The sequence below is a fragment of the Aedes albopictus genome, unplaced genomic scaffold (genome assembly GCF_035046485.1).
Source record: "Aedes albopictus strain Foshan unplaced genomic scaffold, AalbF5 HiC_scaffold_95, whole genome shotgun sequence".
In the NCBI taxonomy this organism is placed as follows: Eukaryota; Metazoa; Arthropoda; class Insecta; order Diptera; family Culicidae; genus Aedes; species Aedes albopictus.
Genome location: NW_026917809.1, coordinates 38,524 through 55,233, shown reverse-complemented (window position 1 = coordinate 55,233; position 16,710 = coordinate 38,524). Strand labels below are relative to the sequence as shown.

Sequence of the window (16,710 nt, the reverse complement as noted above, 5' to 3'; positions counted from 1 at the left end):
GGCCCCATTATCGGTCGAACGAGCGTCACCCTCGACGAACACGTAGAATGGAGAAGTAAATCAGCACACCACACCACACTTCAACAGGTCTAGTGAGCACATTGACTGACTGACTGCTTCGGTCTCTGCCCCGTACAGGTTCTTCTAGAAGCTTTGGTTCCACCTATAATGATAACGGTCGCGCCATTCAGCGAAGAAATCATCCACCATCGCCGTAGTAGGCGTTCTGCCACCTTCAGAAAACGAAATGGCTCCTACGATGTACGAACGAGCACAGCCAACCCACATCCATCCACCCAGTTCCGAACCTACGCATCAAGGTCAATGGCTACCGTCGCACCCGTAATGGGTCTCCTCGTTCGCTCGACGCAGGTAGACGACAAAGACTTCCGAGAGCTGGCCGAGTTCAACGGAATCAACTTGGAAATGTACGCTTTTGACCTGACCTGATCTGAAAGGTTCCACGCAGAACAATGGCACACTTTTTGCTATATAGATTGCACTTTCATCAAGGTTGCCATGCGCTCGCCATGAACGGAATTCGACACACTCTCGCAATAGAGCAGCACACTCGTTGGCCGAGTCGCCATGTTATACAGTCTTCCCTTAAACGAGTATAGAGGGGGCGCAGTGGAAAAACCAACCTTTTCAGTTTTCGTTCACGATACCGTGCACCAATCGGGGCTATTGGTTGGCAGAGAACTACTCCTCTTCACAATGCACTATTGCAAACACCAAAAAAAAAACTGTTCCTCAAACAGTCTCTTCTTCACTCTTCAATTAAACACACTTATTCGGGGGCACTTTCACCCACTTATGGATTTCTTGAATTCCGCGATTAGTCGTCTTCTCACTTCCGTCGCGTCTTACTCGACCGAATACTGTTCAACTACTGTGTGGAGAACTGGCTGCTCTGGTTCGAGGCCTGGTGGATTGGTTACGTCGATTCCTTTCTTCACTTCTCTTGTTGCGGTGGTGGTCGTGGTTGAATCTCGTAATGTGCGCGCCCGAGCTTACAAACACTGCAATACCCGTGGAAACTGTTATTCGACTAACACCGTATACCGTAGGGTCTGCGCGCTGCTACAACGATAGATATGGCTCCGCGGCGGGTTGCTCCGACCAATGTATACAGGAAGTTGGGTATGAACAGCAGAGCGCGAGTCCAAGGAAGACACAACGAATAGCTTTATCGCACGCAGAGCAGGCACAGGCAGGCAGGTATGTGTAAGGGCCAAAGCAGAGTGATTCCATTCATATGGAGGTAGTAGTTTTTTCGAGTTTTCGCATCCATACCGTTTGGCTGCAATCGTCGTCGTCGTCTGGCTGCTAACATCACATCATTATCGAGAGACTTTGCCACTACTGGGGTGTCCAAATCGAGATGACTCAAAGCGACTGGTTCTGGGTATTAGGTTGTTGTTGCTGATGTTGGTAATAGGCATCGTGTTCAATGGAGGGATAAAGAATGGATCAATGAGTCATCTTGTTGTGTAGGGAGAGATAACATAGTTGTCTATTGATTGACAAAGAATTGTATCTCAATTGACTTGATAAGCACAACTACCTACTGGATACGATACAGCTATTTTAAATGTTCATACGAAGTAAATAAGTTATCTCTGAATGGCGTAACGTAATATCTAAATTAAAATGAGTTAATAATCGAGAATCTATATTCATTGGAGCTCAACTACCAATTATATTCATTGGAGCTCAACTAACAATTTCAGCGCTATAAACTTCAAATATTCTGTTGTATATCTTCTTCTTCTCCTTCTTCTTATTTATGGCGTAACGTCCCCACTGAGACATAGACTGCTGCTCAGTTAAGCTTTAGTTTTCTATGAGCACTTCCGCAGTTATTAACCCGTAAACACCCGGGACGATCTTCTCAAGAAATAAAACTAGCTGAATAGCAGTTTGTTAAGCTAAAATTAGCTTAAGAGTGATTTGTTCCACTTTTATACAACAAAAACGTTTGCTGGGTTCTTTTGGTAGAAATGCAATATCTTCTTTGTTTTAAAACATTTTACTCTGGAGGCAAGGGGAATAATTGTACTATAGAAATGCATGATACCTCCCCCATTTACACCCTCCCCGCCTTTGCTGGTAACCGAAAATATGTGGCTTTTTTAGTAAACTCTACATTGATTTGATTGATTGATTTGTCTTTATTAAAGAGACTTTCAGCCCTTAACTCTACATGTTTTTGCTAAAATTTCATCGTTTTCCTAGTCAACAATTAGTTTTGACTGATCCTTGACACGAAATGTATCACTACCCTGTTGAAGTTTTCATCCCAGAGCTATAATGAGGTCTCCAGTTAGCCTAGTGGTTAAGGCTATGAATCGCCAATCCGGAGACGGCGGGTTCGATTCCCGTTTCAGTTGGGAATTTTTTCTCGACTCCCTGGGCATAGCGTATCATTGTTCTTGGCTCACAATCTACACATTCATGCAATGGCAGGCAAAGAATGCCCTTCAATTAATAACTGTGGAAGTGCTCAAAGAACACTAAGTTGAAGCGACGCAGGCTAAATCCCAGTGGGACGTAGAGCCATAAAGAAGAAGAAGAAGCTATAATAAGGCCTTCAAAGTACTTCGAAGGTTGTGTCACAAATCCAAAATTCTAACCCACGATAAATTATTACAGAACATAGTCTACGGTACTCCAAAAAGCTTTAAAGCACCCCTACAAAATTCATGGTACATGAATCTAGGTTATCCAAACTACTCTGGAATTCATTTTCTTAAGATCTACTGGGTCCAACATCATTTGTATTCACTCTGCTCAAGAAATTTAGTCACGTAGATGTCCATCAGACCTCGCAATGCTACAAGCAACTCGATATTGTGGTAATTGGACAATCCGTGAAATACAAATGGCCTCCAATACACTTTGAATTTTCGGCTACGATATCGACATACTGTATGATGCTTCGTGGAATGTAGTCTATACTTACTTCTGATGGGGCCTCAGCGCACTTTGGTACATTCATGGGTTATTCCAGACTTTCCTAACTATTCCGGAATTAGGACCTTCAAGGTCTACAGGTCTACAGAATTCGTCCAAGAATTCCTCCAAGAGTACGCCAAGAAATCCTCCAAGAACTCCTCCAAGAAAAACTCAAAAAATCACTCCACATATATCTTCAGGAATTCTGCAAGGAATTCCTCCAGAAAGTTCTCCAGGAATTTCTCAAGAACTCCTCCAGAAATTGATCTAGGGTACTCCAGGAATTCTTCCGAAAATTCCTTTTGGAATTACCGCAGGAACTACTCCATAAGGTCCTCAAGGAATTCCTACAGAAATTCCTTCTGGAAATACTTCAGGAATTACTCCATAAAATCCTCAAAGAATTGCTACAGAAATCCCTCCACCAATTCGTTTAAAAATTGCTCCAAGGCAAGCTCCAAGGCAAGCTCCAAGGATTCCTGCAGAAACTCCTATTTGAATTGCGCCGAGAATACCTCCAGGGATTTCTCTAGAATTTTCTCAAGAAATTTCTCCACAAAATCCTCCAGATATTACTCCAAATTACTCAAAAATTTCTGTGGCAATTCTTCCAGAAATTATTCCAGCCATTACTCCAAAAATTTCTCAGGGAATTCATAAAAAATTTCCTCCAGGACTTCCTGTATAAATTTATTTAGGAAATTTTTAAAAATTACTTTAGGAATTACACCAGGAATTATTCCGAATTCTCTAGGAATTCAATCCCTTCTGGAATTCCTATAAGGATTCCTTTAGAAATTCCTCCAAGCATTCATACAGAAATTCTTCCAAGAATTCCTCTAGGAATATCTCCAAGTATACCTCCAAGAATTCCTTCAGGAAATCCTCCAGGAATTGCTTCAATATATTAGCCAAGAATTCCTCCAGGAATTCGCCAAGATTTTTTTCCAGAAATTCCTACAGATATTACTTTAGGTATTGCTCAAGGAATTTCTTTAGAAATTCCTCGAACAATTCTTTCAGGAAATCCCCCAGGGATTTTCTTCATGAATTCCTCCACGAATACCTCCAAGATCTTTCAGGAACCTCTAGACAATCGTCCAAGAATTCCATCAGAGATTTCCTCAGAAATTCCACCAAAATTACTCCAGAAACTCCTTTAGGAATTACTCCAGGACTTCCTTAATAAAATCTCCTTGGAATTCCATCAGGAAATTCTCCAGAAATTCCCCTGGAAATTACTCTAGAAATTCCTTCAGGAATTCTTCCAGGAATTCCTCCTAAAATATCTTCAGGAATTCCTTCAAGAATCCCTCCATGAATTCCTACAGAAATTTCCCCAAGAATTTCACCAGGGGTCTCTGTAAGGCTTCTGCCAAGAATTCTTCTGAAAATCCCTTCAGGAATATCGCCTGAAATACCTCCAGGGATTTTTTCAAGAAGTTCCTTCTAGAAATCATAAAAAAAATCCTCCAGAAATTTCTTCATGAATATCTCCAAGATTCTTCAGGAAACCTACAGAAATTCCTTAAGAAAATACTCCTGGGACAACTCGAGGGATTCATTCGAGGATTTTTTCAGGGATTTCTCCAGGAACTGCTCCGAGACTTATTCTAAGAATTCCTCCAAGAATTTCTCCAGGAATTACTCCAAGAATTTTGCTAAGCAATCTTCCAAGAAGAAGACTTTTGCTAAGAATTCCTCCAATAATCCGTCCAGGAATTTATCCAGAAATTCTTTCAAGAATTCCTACAGGAACTCAAAGAAGAATTTCTCCAAAGCCTACTCCAATACTTCTGTCAAAAATTTTTCCAAGATTCCCTCCAGAAATTTGGCCAGGGATTCCTTTATAAATTTATTCTTATAGGATTGACCTCCAGGGATTTTTCAACAAATATTTTCAGGAATTCTTCAGAAATTCCTCTAGAAATGCCTACAGGAATCCCCCCATGAATTCCTCCAAGAATTCCTTCAGGAAATCCTCCAAGAATTCCTCCAATATATTAGCCAAGAATTCCTCAAACAATTCCTTCCAGAATTCCATTAAAAAATTTTTTCAGGAATACTTCCAAGGCTTCTTTCAAGAATTCCACCAAGATTCTCTCTAGAAATTCCTTCATGAATTCCTTCGATGTTTTTCTTCAGGAATTTCTTCGAAAATCCCTACAAGAATACTTTCAGGAATTTCTTCAAGAATTTGGGAAATCTGTAGAACTTTCTGGAAGAATTCATGTAGTAATTAATGAAGGAATTTCTAAAGAATTTTCTGGGGGTAATTCGTAGAGGAATTCCTGGAGAATTTCCTGGAGGAATTCTCGATGAAATTACTGGAGGATCTTCTGGCGGAATTCTTGAAGTTATTTATCCTGCAGAATTTCCTGTATAATTCATGAAGTAATTTCTGGAGGAATTCCTAAAATAATTACTGGAGGAATTCCTGAGAAATTCCTAAAATATTTTCCGGAACAATTCCTGGTGTAATTCCTGGAGGAGTTCCTGTACGATTCGCTAGAAAAATTTCTGGAGAATTCCTGGAGGAATTCCTGGAATAATTACCAAAGGAATTCTTGGAGTAATTGCTGGAGGAAATTCTGGAATATATCCTGGAGGAATTCCTTGAGGAATGACTGATGGAATTCCAGGAGGATTTTTTGAATGATTTCGTGGGGAATTCATTAAGAAGTTCTGAAGGAATCCTTGGTGGAATCTTGAGAGATTTTTTTGGAGCTGTTGGGAAGAACTTACGGAGGAATCTTTGGAGGAATTTGTAATTAGTAATCTTTGGAGCAAGCGGAAGCCTTGGAAGAATCCCTTGATGAATTTCTTGGGAAGTCTCTGAAGGAATTTCTGAAAGAATTTGTGATGGAATTCTGAAAGGAATTTCTGTGGAATTCTTGGAGAAATCCCTATGGCAAAACAGTAAAAAAATTGGCCTGACATGTTACAATACACACATTTGCGACCCACAACTCAAAATATCATGAAGATCATTTGTATGTCATCGAACGCACAAATAACACAAAGAGATACTCCAAATATTATGAGATTCAACAGAAATAATCGTAAAAGAATTACATCGATAAAGTAAAGAGATGCAAGAGTAGAGCTTGTAGAGCTTGAAGGTCTTAATTCCAGAATAGTTTGGATGACCTAGATCACCAAGTGAATGTTGCTTAGTTATCAGAATTCCACTCTGAGGCTCTAAGAGTAGCGTTCGTAGATTATATTTCACGAGCATTTGCTACAGTAAAAAATATCCAAAGATTTACAGATATTGCGACCCATACTTCAAATTACAATGGGGTCGGGTTATATGCCTGTGGACACTCAACTAAAGAAATGAAGTGCAACAGACATAATCGTGAAAGAATTATGTTGGTTAAGTGAAGAGAAAGCAGAGTAGAGCCTGTAGATCTTGAAGGTCCTAATTCCAGAATTGTTTGGAAAGCCTGGAATAAACTATGAATGTAGGTACCAAAAGCATTATAGTTGTGCACTGAGGCTCCATAAGAAGTAGAGACTACATTCCACGAATATTTTTTTTACAATTACAGCATGATACAGTATGAAGATATTGTAGCCCAAACTTCAAGGTGTATAGGAGGCTGTTTGGAATTCACGGAATGTCCAACTACCACACCTCACATTTAGAGATTTTTTTTTCAATTTTGAGAAAATTGATTGATAGATTTGTCTTTATTTAAGAGACTTTCAGCCCTTGGCCCTAGTTTACATTACAGAACGACATCAGGTGGGTCGTCATCCGTAGTTTAGCAGCCCCTAGCAACAGATAGGAGATCGTGTCTTCTTCGAATACAGCTCATTCAGTCACGAGTTTCAGCGCAGCTATCAGAGCTAAGTATGAGAGTAGCAGTAGATTGTACCTGCTTAATTAGTGGCACGTGTCTATTATTGTAAGCATCTCACTCAAACCACAGTCGATACTGTCATCGTCGCCGCACTTGCGGTGGTCAAGCCGCTGTCGCCGTCCACATCGTCGTGGCATACCGACAATTATTTCCTATTATTTCACGATTGCCATTCAGCTCGTCCTTGTCTCGAGTCTCGAGCTGTAGCACCAGCATATGCCACTCTGGCTGACCAAACCGTCTCGTCAAAGTCATTCGACGTGGATAGGGTTGAATGAATAAGAAATGTTACCCGTACCGTACTGCTGCTGTACACACAGCATAGCGAGCCGCGGTGACCCACATTGTCCATGTCTGGCCTGGGCTATGGTCGACTTGGTTGAGAAGAGGAAAGACTGTGTAGTATGGCCAAATTAGGTTATAGATTTCTGAAAACTGGCAATTACTTATGGGCTCATTACCAGTAGTGTGGTAGTTGTGTGATTTTCTTGCATTGCTTCTCAGATGCTCAGGTTTACTCCATTGAATTGTGAAGGCATGAATTTTCGAGCTTTGTGGCAGCATGGGATTTTCCGTAGTTGTTTAACAACCTTCAGAAACGATAACTTTGCTTCAATTCCAAACCGAACGAAATTATCCCACAAGTTCAGACTTGAAGTTATGAACTCCAGAGTAGTTTGGCTGATTTAGAATGCCCTTAAATTATCCATAATATTTCAAGGATACCAAGTATTACAGTTGATCACATAATGCATCAATTATAGCGAAAACAGCTACTGTAACGGCTGCAGATGCCAAAGGCCGATCTCCATGGCAATTTTGGCTGCCAAAATATCCCAAAACTCTGTTGGTCTTCATCAGTTAAGTTGTACCTCAGTGTAGCGAAAATAGCTGTTGTTACAAGTATAAACTTTATGTTTTGAACTCCAGGGTAGTTTGGCTGACCTAAACATGTCTCAGAGTGACCTTTGATATTAAGCCAAAAGAGTTCCAGTTTCCAGCAAAGAGGCCAATCTCCCATATAGGTACAGATCTTGCTTATTGTGTATCGAGTTTAATGACTCACTGGCAATTTAGTCAACACACTTCACATCGAGCTGGTGTGGCGTTATTCATTCGTTCCATCCGTTTCCCCTGTTCTGCGATGATAACCATCCGGAGGGATGACTGAATACGTCTGGTTTAATGCCATAGTGTCAACGACTCCTCCCAAACAAAAACAGGCAGTAGAATCCCAGCAGACCGTCGTCGTCGTCGTTGTCATCGCCGTACTTTGGGAACATTCATTTATTACGTCCATCGTTTTACGGGATTTCTAGACCCCCCCCTCCCCCCTCTGTCACGCTATTTTCCTATACCTAATACACGTACTGTCACACTTTCTTAGACCCCCCCTCCCCCCAAAATGTTGGACGTAATTTTTGAACGTTCCCTTTGTTCGCATTCTCTTCCCATTGTCTGTGTCCACAGTCAGTCTGGTTTGCTGATGTGGTTCTGTCGTTGTCCTCTCTTTCTCGGTAAAAAGGGTATACATTCCACATGATCGTGAGATCTCTCCTGGTGCAGTGCACCATATGTTTCATATTCTTCTTTTAACATTTTTATTACCACATTTTGGAGGGGCTTTTTGGACATCGTAGACAGCCATATGTTACGCACACTTGCCCGAATACCCACACTAGATAGATCGCGAGGTACCTACCTACCTATAAGGTATTAATGGCGGAAACGTGGATCAATGGAAGGAACATGTGTTTGCTTTTCGTCGGTAAGCGTGAAACACAACGATACGCACACACGATCGATGGGAAGACGTCGTTGACTGCACGATGGTGTCCTTGAACTCGATCAATTTAAACGCGGACAACGAAATAAAAATGCTACCCACCAGCACCATCAACCCCGTCCAGAGAGCGAGAACGACGACGACGACGCGACTTGAAGTTCAATGACGCCACGAACGCCGCGAATCGTGAGTATGATCGCCGCCACCGCCGCCGCGTTAATCGCGCGCTACATCATCCCAGCCAGGTCCCATGGGCAAGGACATCGAGCTAGCTAGCGACTTGACATTCACTCAACTCGATTGCATAGTACATACCTAGTGTGACTGCACCAATATGGTGCGGCGCGATAGGTGAAGGATTCGGTGGTGCATCATTGAACTAGTTCGGTGACTTCCATCGAGAGAGGATTATTTTATCAAGGCGAGGCGGTATACTGACTGCAAGCTGTAATGAACAGCCGTAATTGAGTATTCCGCAATCACACTAGGAAGAATATATAGCCGAGGCGGTAAACGCACGGGTATTCAGCATGACCATGCTGAGGGTGACGGGTTCGATTCCCGGTCGGTCCAGGATCTTTTCGTAAAGGAAATTTCCTTGACTTCCTTGGGCATAGAGTATCTTCGTGCCTGCCACACGATATACACATGCAAAATGGTCATTGACAGAGGAAGCTCTCAGTTAAAAACTGTGGAAGTGCTCATAGAACACTAAGCTGAGAAGCAGGCTTTGTCCCAGTGAGGACGTTACGCCAAGAAGAGAGAGAGAGAGAGACTAGGAAGAAATTAAAAGTTGGTAAATAAATACCTCCGCAGAAATGTGCCAAGGGACGATGACCTACACATGAACGTTGAGGAGTTAACACCTGGAAGGATTTTCGGCTGGCAATGGCAATTGGCAAATCAAACGATCAGATATTCTCATTCATCCGACGTTTAGATGTTTATTACATCTTCTTCAGGGTATTGGATGTTTTTATCGCTTTCGTTCTGAAATGCTTTGTAGAAGCATAACCCGCCTAAAACAATTATTTAAAAAACGTAGGGTTCCACTTATTGGACACTAGCGTGGCTCAAAATACCACATGTCAAAAAGTTCGAGGACCCCCTTCTCATTTCGTTCTATCTGGTGCCACGATACTCTGGTCAAATTTTCAGCTGAATCCGTGAACATTTGGGCGGTGCTAAACTCATTTGAAGTTTGTATGGGAGTTTATATAGAAATATAGCCTGAGGTATGCCGAAAAACTTTGTCCAAGACCCAAAGCTTGTAAGAAAAGATATAACAAGCAGTCCATCTTGTGGTGCTTAACATTTCACATGTAAATTAATAACAATAGCAATAAAATCTCATTGAATGGGCTCGTACTGTCAAGGCTATAGCTTTTTTCGCAAGTGTCTGATCACGTTGCGGTCTTCCACAAAGTTTTTCGGCATATCCCAGGCTATATTTCTATAGAATCTATTACGTGTTTTAATGAAAATTAGAACCCCACAGAAGCAAAATGCAAAAAAAACGATGTTTTCCCATATAAACTCCCATACAAACGTAAAACGAGTTTAGCACCGCCCTAATGTTAACGGATTTAGCTAAAAATTTGACCAGAGCCTCGCGGCGTCATATATAACGAAATGAGAAGGGGCCCATCGAACTTTTTGACATGTTGTTTTTTTTTTAATTCATACAAGCTTGAGCCACCCTATTGGACACTAATAATATTTGCCGAATTCGGTTTGCATTTCTAGCAGTGCACTTCTAATAGTAGGCAGGAAAGTCCATCATCTTGTCGCAGTCCCAGTAGAGATTCCAATGAACTGGATAGTTCACTCGAAATCTTTACGCTGCTTTGTACATCGTCCATCGCGGTCTTTATCAGTCTGGTAAGCTTCCCGGGAAAGATGGTCTCGTCTATGATTTTCCGTAGCTCTGTGCGGTCGATACTTGAAGTCGATGAACAGGTGGTGCTTTGAAACCTCACGGCATTTCTGGAGAATTTGCCGTACGGCGAAGATCTGTTCCGTTGCCGTCTGTCCGGGCCGTCGATGATGACACCGGGTTGGTAACATTACCTTGTTGCCTTTCTCGTAGATAGGACAGATTCTCCCTTCCTGCCACACTAGCCGATGCAGACAGGTGGCCAACTTTTCCGGGTCCATCTTGATGAGTTCTGATGCGATTCCGTCCTTACCAGTTGCTTTGTTGTTTTTGAGCTGGTGGATGGTATCCTTAACTTCCCTCAGCGTGAGAGTTGGTTCGTTTCAGTCTTCTGTTGAAATAACATAGTCCTATCCTCCGCTGCCTTGATCCCCCGTGGCAATATTCTCTCCGCCATTCAGGTGCTCGTCGAAGTGCTGCATCCACCTTTCGATCACCTCACGTTTGTCCGTCAGGAGGCTCCCGTCCTTATCTCTGCAGAGTTAAGCTTGCTAAACGAAGCCTCTTCGGAATGCGTTGAGTTTCTGGTAGTACTTACGTGTATCTTGAGCAGGCTTGAAAAGCATCAGTGTCAACGCAAGTCGTTATGCGATTTTTACAGAAGCAGCTTTCGCAATGTCATCGAATCGGGAGACGATGACAGAGAGAGTCTAGTAATACTCACTATTTTTTTTGGTCATGACGGAGCGTGACATGGTTGTAAACATGATTGTAAACATGGCAATTACTAGTAAATTGATTGGTTTTGTTACTGTTTTAATCCGTTAAATCGTGAATATAAGCTCACTTTATCTGTTAAATACGATGACGTTCGCACTATAGATCCTGTCCAACACACCTCCTGCAGCGCTACGATATATTGCCGAGTATGCGAGTGTTCCCGATGAAGTCAAGAGATCTGCAGTTTCACGTAACGAGCTTCCAATCGCAAGTCCCTTTTCGTCACTGTGTTCGGCTTCAATGGTATCGGTTCGTATTCTTCTCTGGTTGATTTTTCGGTGCTTGTGTTTTTTACGGCTATCTCGCAGGGCCTGACACCAACCCACCTACCCAGGGAACTGGGCATGCCTTCCCGGAAGCTACGGATTCTGCATTGACATTTCCTTAAACTACAGCGCTATTTAAGCTAGGGTCAAGCGCCAGTCTTCGCCCGGGGCCCTTTCCCACTTCGATTCAACTATTGATTCCACTTCAATTATACATTAGATTGGCCCAAATACAAACATATCGAAAAAGATCCACGGGGATCCCCCTAGAAATGTCCGTTCAATGCACCAGTCCGCCATCGGCGCGAATGACAGCTGCTGAGGTATTCATATTGTTAGCTATAATGTATGAGTAGAGCAGTGACAGTGATTCAGTTTGCATAAGTAATGAATCTGTTTTATAAGCAATCCAATAAAATCCCCATTTCTAGACCCTCATTCTTTTGCGTATTAATGCTTCTAACTAGTTTTCCACCACCGTGTGTATTACAAATAATTGCAAAGAATATTTCAGTTAGAAACAGAGCTGCGTGAATTAGAACTAATTGAAATTTACATGAATCGTGTAAATACAGAGAAATTAGGCAATCGTTGTATGATAATAGCCCTTTAAGTTTTACTGTGTCTGATGTAGTGAGATGAAAATTCAATTTTAACCAAATAATGTGAACTGTGCACTGATGTTTTCAGGAAAGTTATAGGAAATACCATCGTAAGAAAACTTGCCGAACATTTTTTTGTGCTATCTGCTCGATTTCGAAAGGTATAGATTATCTCGCTTTGCTTCCCTTCCGAAGGAAGAACTCACATTTTGCGAGTTTGTCGGGAGTGGGATTCGATCCCAGGTCCTCGGCGTGATAGTCAAGTGTTCTAATCATCGCACCAGGTCCGCTCCACAATTTCAAAATTGACATCCTAGATAATTATGCCACAGTCTAGCATAGCTTGAAAATGATGATTTGTGATGGTTTGCAATAGCCCTGAAAGTCATACCTTCTTCAGCATTTGTAAAGTAAATGCTTTGCAAAACAAAACATCCTGCTTGATTTGACAGAAGTGTTCGAATAACTCATCAGTAAGACATCTACATCAAAATGATCTGTTTGATTACATCCCGAGCAGGAGAAAATAGCTGAAGAATACCAAATTCAGGTATGGAAAATCCAATACCTACAACCTGAATGAGGTATTGAGAATCCCTGCATAAGAGGTAAAATACCTAAAATAATAACTGGTGTAGATTCTGTGCATAACACGTGAATAATGACATCAGGTATGGCAATCGCTATTATTTTTGAATAATCGGCGATTTTTCCATACAAATAGCGATTTTTCGATAATTGAATAATACCTCAAACAGTCCTCAACACCAAACCAATAACTCGTTGAGGTATTGTGTCAATATCTACAAAATACCAAAAATGAGTTATTTTCAATACCTGGATAACCTTGGTATGATACCTGACTTCGGTATGCTCCAGTTATTTGTAAGTTATTCATTCCTGCTCGGGATATTATATACATATTTTGGTTTTTACATTCCTCTTTGATGCAAAGGGAATGCTCAGTTAACTTGATTTAGAAACAAAATCGCTTTTTCTACAAAAGTCGACATAAACATTGACACAAAACAGAACTTCTATTGGATTTTGAATGAGAAAATCTGTTTGGAACTGTAAAAATTTATATTAGGGGAACTTACGTATTCTCGGCAGTTTTGTTCTCTTCGTCATGGGGGGTATTTTGAAACCTGTAGGTCTCAGAGTTGGTCTCAAATCCTTCCCAACCAAGCTGAGTTATGCCCAAATTTCAGGCAATAGGGTCCTAAAATGAAAAATATTTTCCCGCTTTTGGTGCATAACACTAAAGAGCTTGGTTTTCTGATCTCAATGGTAATTTTTCCGAACTTGAACAATAACAGAATAGTTAATAAACTCGAAAATAAAATAATGATGAGCAAGTCTTGTTTGACATTCGAGGTCAACCTTGACGTAACGAAAGTGAAACGGCGGGTTGCAAGACACCGCATTGGCTCACTTTTGACAACAAATGTTCCTGTTTGACATACACGGTAAACAAAATTTACCCAACATTGAGTGCTAAACAAGGAGTGTTGCAAAAATTATTAAAATTTTTGAAAATATATTTTATGGGCTTTACCTAATAGGAATACTTAAAAAATGAGTAAACATGTCGTTTTAATCAATGCTTGATCGAATTATGCAGAAATTGAGATAGGCCTTTAGGAGCCTATTCGGCCCACAAAAACCCCCCATAGTGGTTTCGCAGCGCGGTGTCACGAACACTAATGCAAATCTACTGGTTGAAAATATGCCCATTTGATTTTGCCGGGAACAGCTGATTTTTGTTTACTATTTTCAACCAGTAACTCAGGTAGTGTACGTGTAATGCAACGTGTACGTACACGCAACACCACTAAAAACAGAAACCACTATGACGAAGAGAACAAACCTGCCGAAAATACCAATCGTCACCCTATTTCAAAAGAATTCCAACGTATAAGTTTAATAGGCATTATTTTAGTTTCAATGTGAACGATTTTTTGTCCGTGATGGATCAAAATCAATTATTCGGATCGCAGACGAAGTGTCTACCTTGTTTGTGACCTTGGGTGTATTGAAGCAGGGTACTGCTCTTTCAAATTTACTGTTCAACATTGCACTCGAAAGAACGAGTAGAAGGTCTGGCGTGCAGAGGAATGGTACTATCGCACATGCTCCTCGGCTTCGCGGACGATATTGATTTCATCGGCAGTGATCGTAGGCCAGTGGAGGAAGCTTATGCTCCTCTGTAGAGAGATATCGAGGATAGGCTTGACGATTAATTCTACTAAGACGAAGTACATGATAGTGGGTAAAGACAAAGGCAGGACTAGTGATCAGGGATGAGAAATGTACTGGAAAAAACGATTACCGGCTGTACATTTGACATTTTTCCACACGAACATCACAGGCCCAGCCAAACTCAAACTGTTCGAAAAATAAATGTCATAACATTTTTTTCCAGCAGCCTTCTTCCTCGAAACAGTTTCCAAGCGCGAGAGCGCCAGTACTCGAGCACAACGACGACAAAAATTTCTGTCTCTCCCGTTTTCGCATTTTTCTGCGTTCCAAACCGCTTCCAGACAAACTTCTTTACATGCATCACAAAGCTAGGAGTGTGCTCTAGCTATTTGTGCAAATCGATTTAAATTATTTATTAAAACAAGTGAGTTATTAGCAGTTGAAAATATTTGACATTTTTCGCAATCACCCGCCTCAGCATGACTGCTCTTAAATATTTTCGTGGAGAAGCGAAAACCATCAAGCGTCTGCTTGACTGCCGTCGGCGCGGCGTCTGATGGTATTGGTGCTGCCGTTGTTTTGTTTTTATTTTACTGCCTGTATCGATGAACGGTAAGCAGAAAAAAGTCTCATTCTCATGCCTGCTAGTGATGTTAGTGCTGAGCTTAAAAAAAAACGCGGACACCGTCTTCAGCCAGAGGCTGTACAGATTGAATTTTAACTTAACACTAGACAAGGGACAAACACGGAGCATGCACCAGTGGATATGGGGACGAAACTATTCTCACGAAAAGTTTCATCGTCCGGAGCGGGAATCGAACCCTCACCCCACAGCATAGTGCGATTAGAAGCTTGGTGACTCTAACCGCATGGCTACGAGGCTCCACAGTTGGTGAGGTTGGAAGATTTTGAAGGATGTTTATCTTGGTGGAACACTTGTGACATGTGACAATGACGTTTCCCGTAAAGTCAAAAGACGTATTGCAGCTGCAAATAGGGCCTTTTACGGATTGCGTAACCAGCTTAGGTCTCGTAACTTGCAAACTCAAACGAAATTTGATCTTTAGAAAACGCTGATTGTTTCGATTCCCTTCTACGGTCACGAGGCGTGGACGATGAAAGAGGTAGATCGAAAAGCTTTCGTAGTATTTAAGCCAGGTATCAAGGTATCAAGGTAGGTAGGAATGGTGATCATTCGGTGAGTTTGTTCCGTTTTGCAATGCAATTTAATTGAGATGAGTGCATACGGTAATATACTTTTACGATTAGTATTTTGTTTCGTTTCAGAGAGCGAGTATAGGCGCTTAAGCCAAAAAATAAGGGCCAGGAATCACGGGAGAAATACCTGTGTACTATCTCCGGGAACTATGGACAAAGGATATTCTTAGTAACTTCACTTCTACCGATTTCAATTTGTTTTGATTTATAATAAACTGAGCGATTGGTACGAGTTGTCCCCATTATATTCCGTCAATATAAGCTTCGCCACATCAATGCTTGTGATACATATCCGATGTGCTGCAAGCATCAATAATACAAACTGGTGTGAGACAATAAGCTTCAGTACATACCAGTAAATACATATTGCATCTTGATTTATTACACCAGGTGTTCAAATTTCACATAGCAGTTTTTGGCAGTTTTGTTCTCTTCGTCAAGAAGGGTTTTTTAAAAGCTGTTGAACTTAGCGTTGGCCTCAAATCCTTCCCAATCAAGCTGAATTATATGACCAAGTTTCAGGAAATTTGGTCAACAAAAACCCCTCATGACGATAAGAACAAACCTGCCGATAATATCTATCGCCACCCTATGTAGCAACCTTGAACTATTGTCAAATTTGTCAAGGGTTTTATTTCATGTGTAGAAATAAGCTTTTCTCAAGACCTATGCTTATCCTGACAATCATGACAGAAGACATAGTGCACATAAGAATAAGGAATAAGAATTGGGGGTTACCATACATCAATTTTGATAGATTCGTACATAATAATAAAAACTGAGAAAAGTTGATAATGATCAAATTTGTAGTTCTTATTAGTATGTACAAAGAATGGAAAACGTCCCTCCAACGCAACTTTACTCAGTTGATAGACATCTTATTATCAGTTCAAACACCACCCTGGGACTCGACAGTGCCAACTGATAGTAGAGTCAGAGAGTAAAAAATTCGAAGATAGAAAGTGAATATTGACATTCTTATTTTTTTATTCGTGTTTGGCCACATTCATCGTCAGCTGAATGCCTCTCTTTTTTCATTCAATTCTCTGTCACGAATATTTTTTCACACGTCGTAAAATGTCCAATTTCTGTTAACAGACGCACAATCCGACTTAATGGACAAATAGAGAGCATAATTAATATTCCAATTAAC

At 41.1% G+C, this 16,710-nt stretch overlaps 1 protein-coding gene across 2 annotated transcripts in view; it reads right to left on the bottom strand.

Annotated features, from left to right (window-relative positions):
- Positions 1 to 16,710, bottom strand: part of LOC109412033 (eukaryotic translation initiation factor 4 gamma 2) — a 69,618-nt gene that overhangs the window by 16,997 nt on the left and 35,911 nt on the right. The window contains exon 1 of one of the 2 annotated variants that reach the window (XM_029865154.2): positions 645 to 1,166. The exons of the other annotated variant lie outside the window; for it this stretch is intronic. The gene's annotated coding sequence lies outside the window, so the exon portion shown is untranslated. Of the gene's footprint in view, positions 1 to 644; positions 1,167 to 16,710 lie in introns of those variants that run through there. 2 annotated transcript variants of the gene reach the window in all.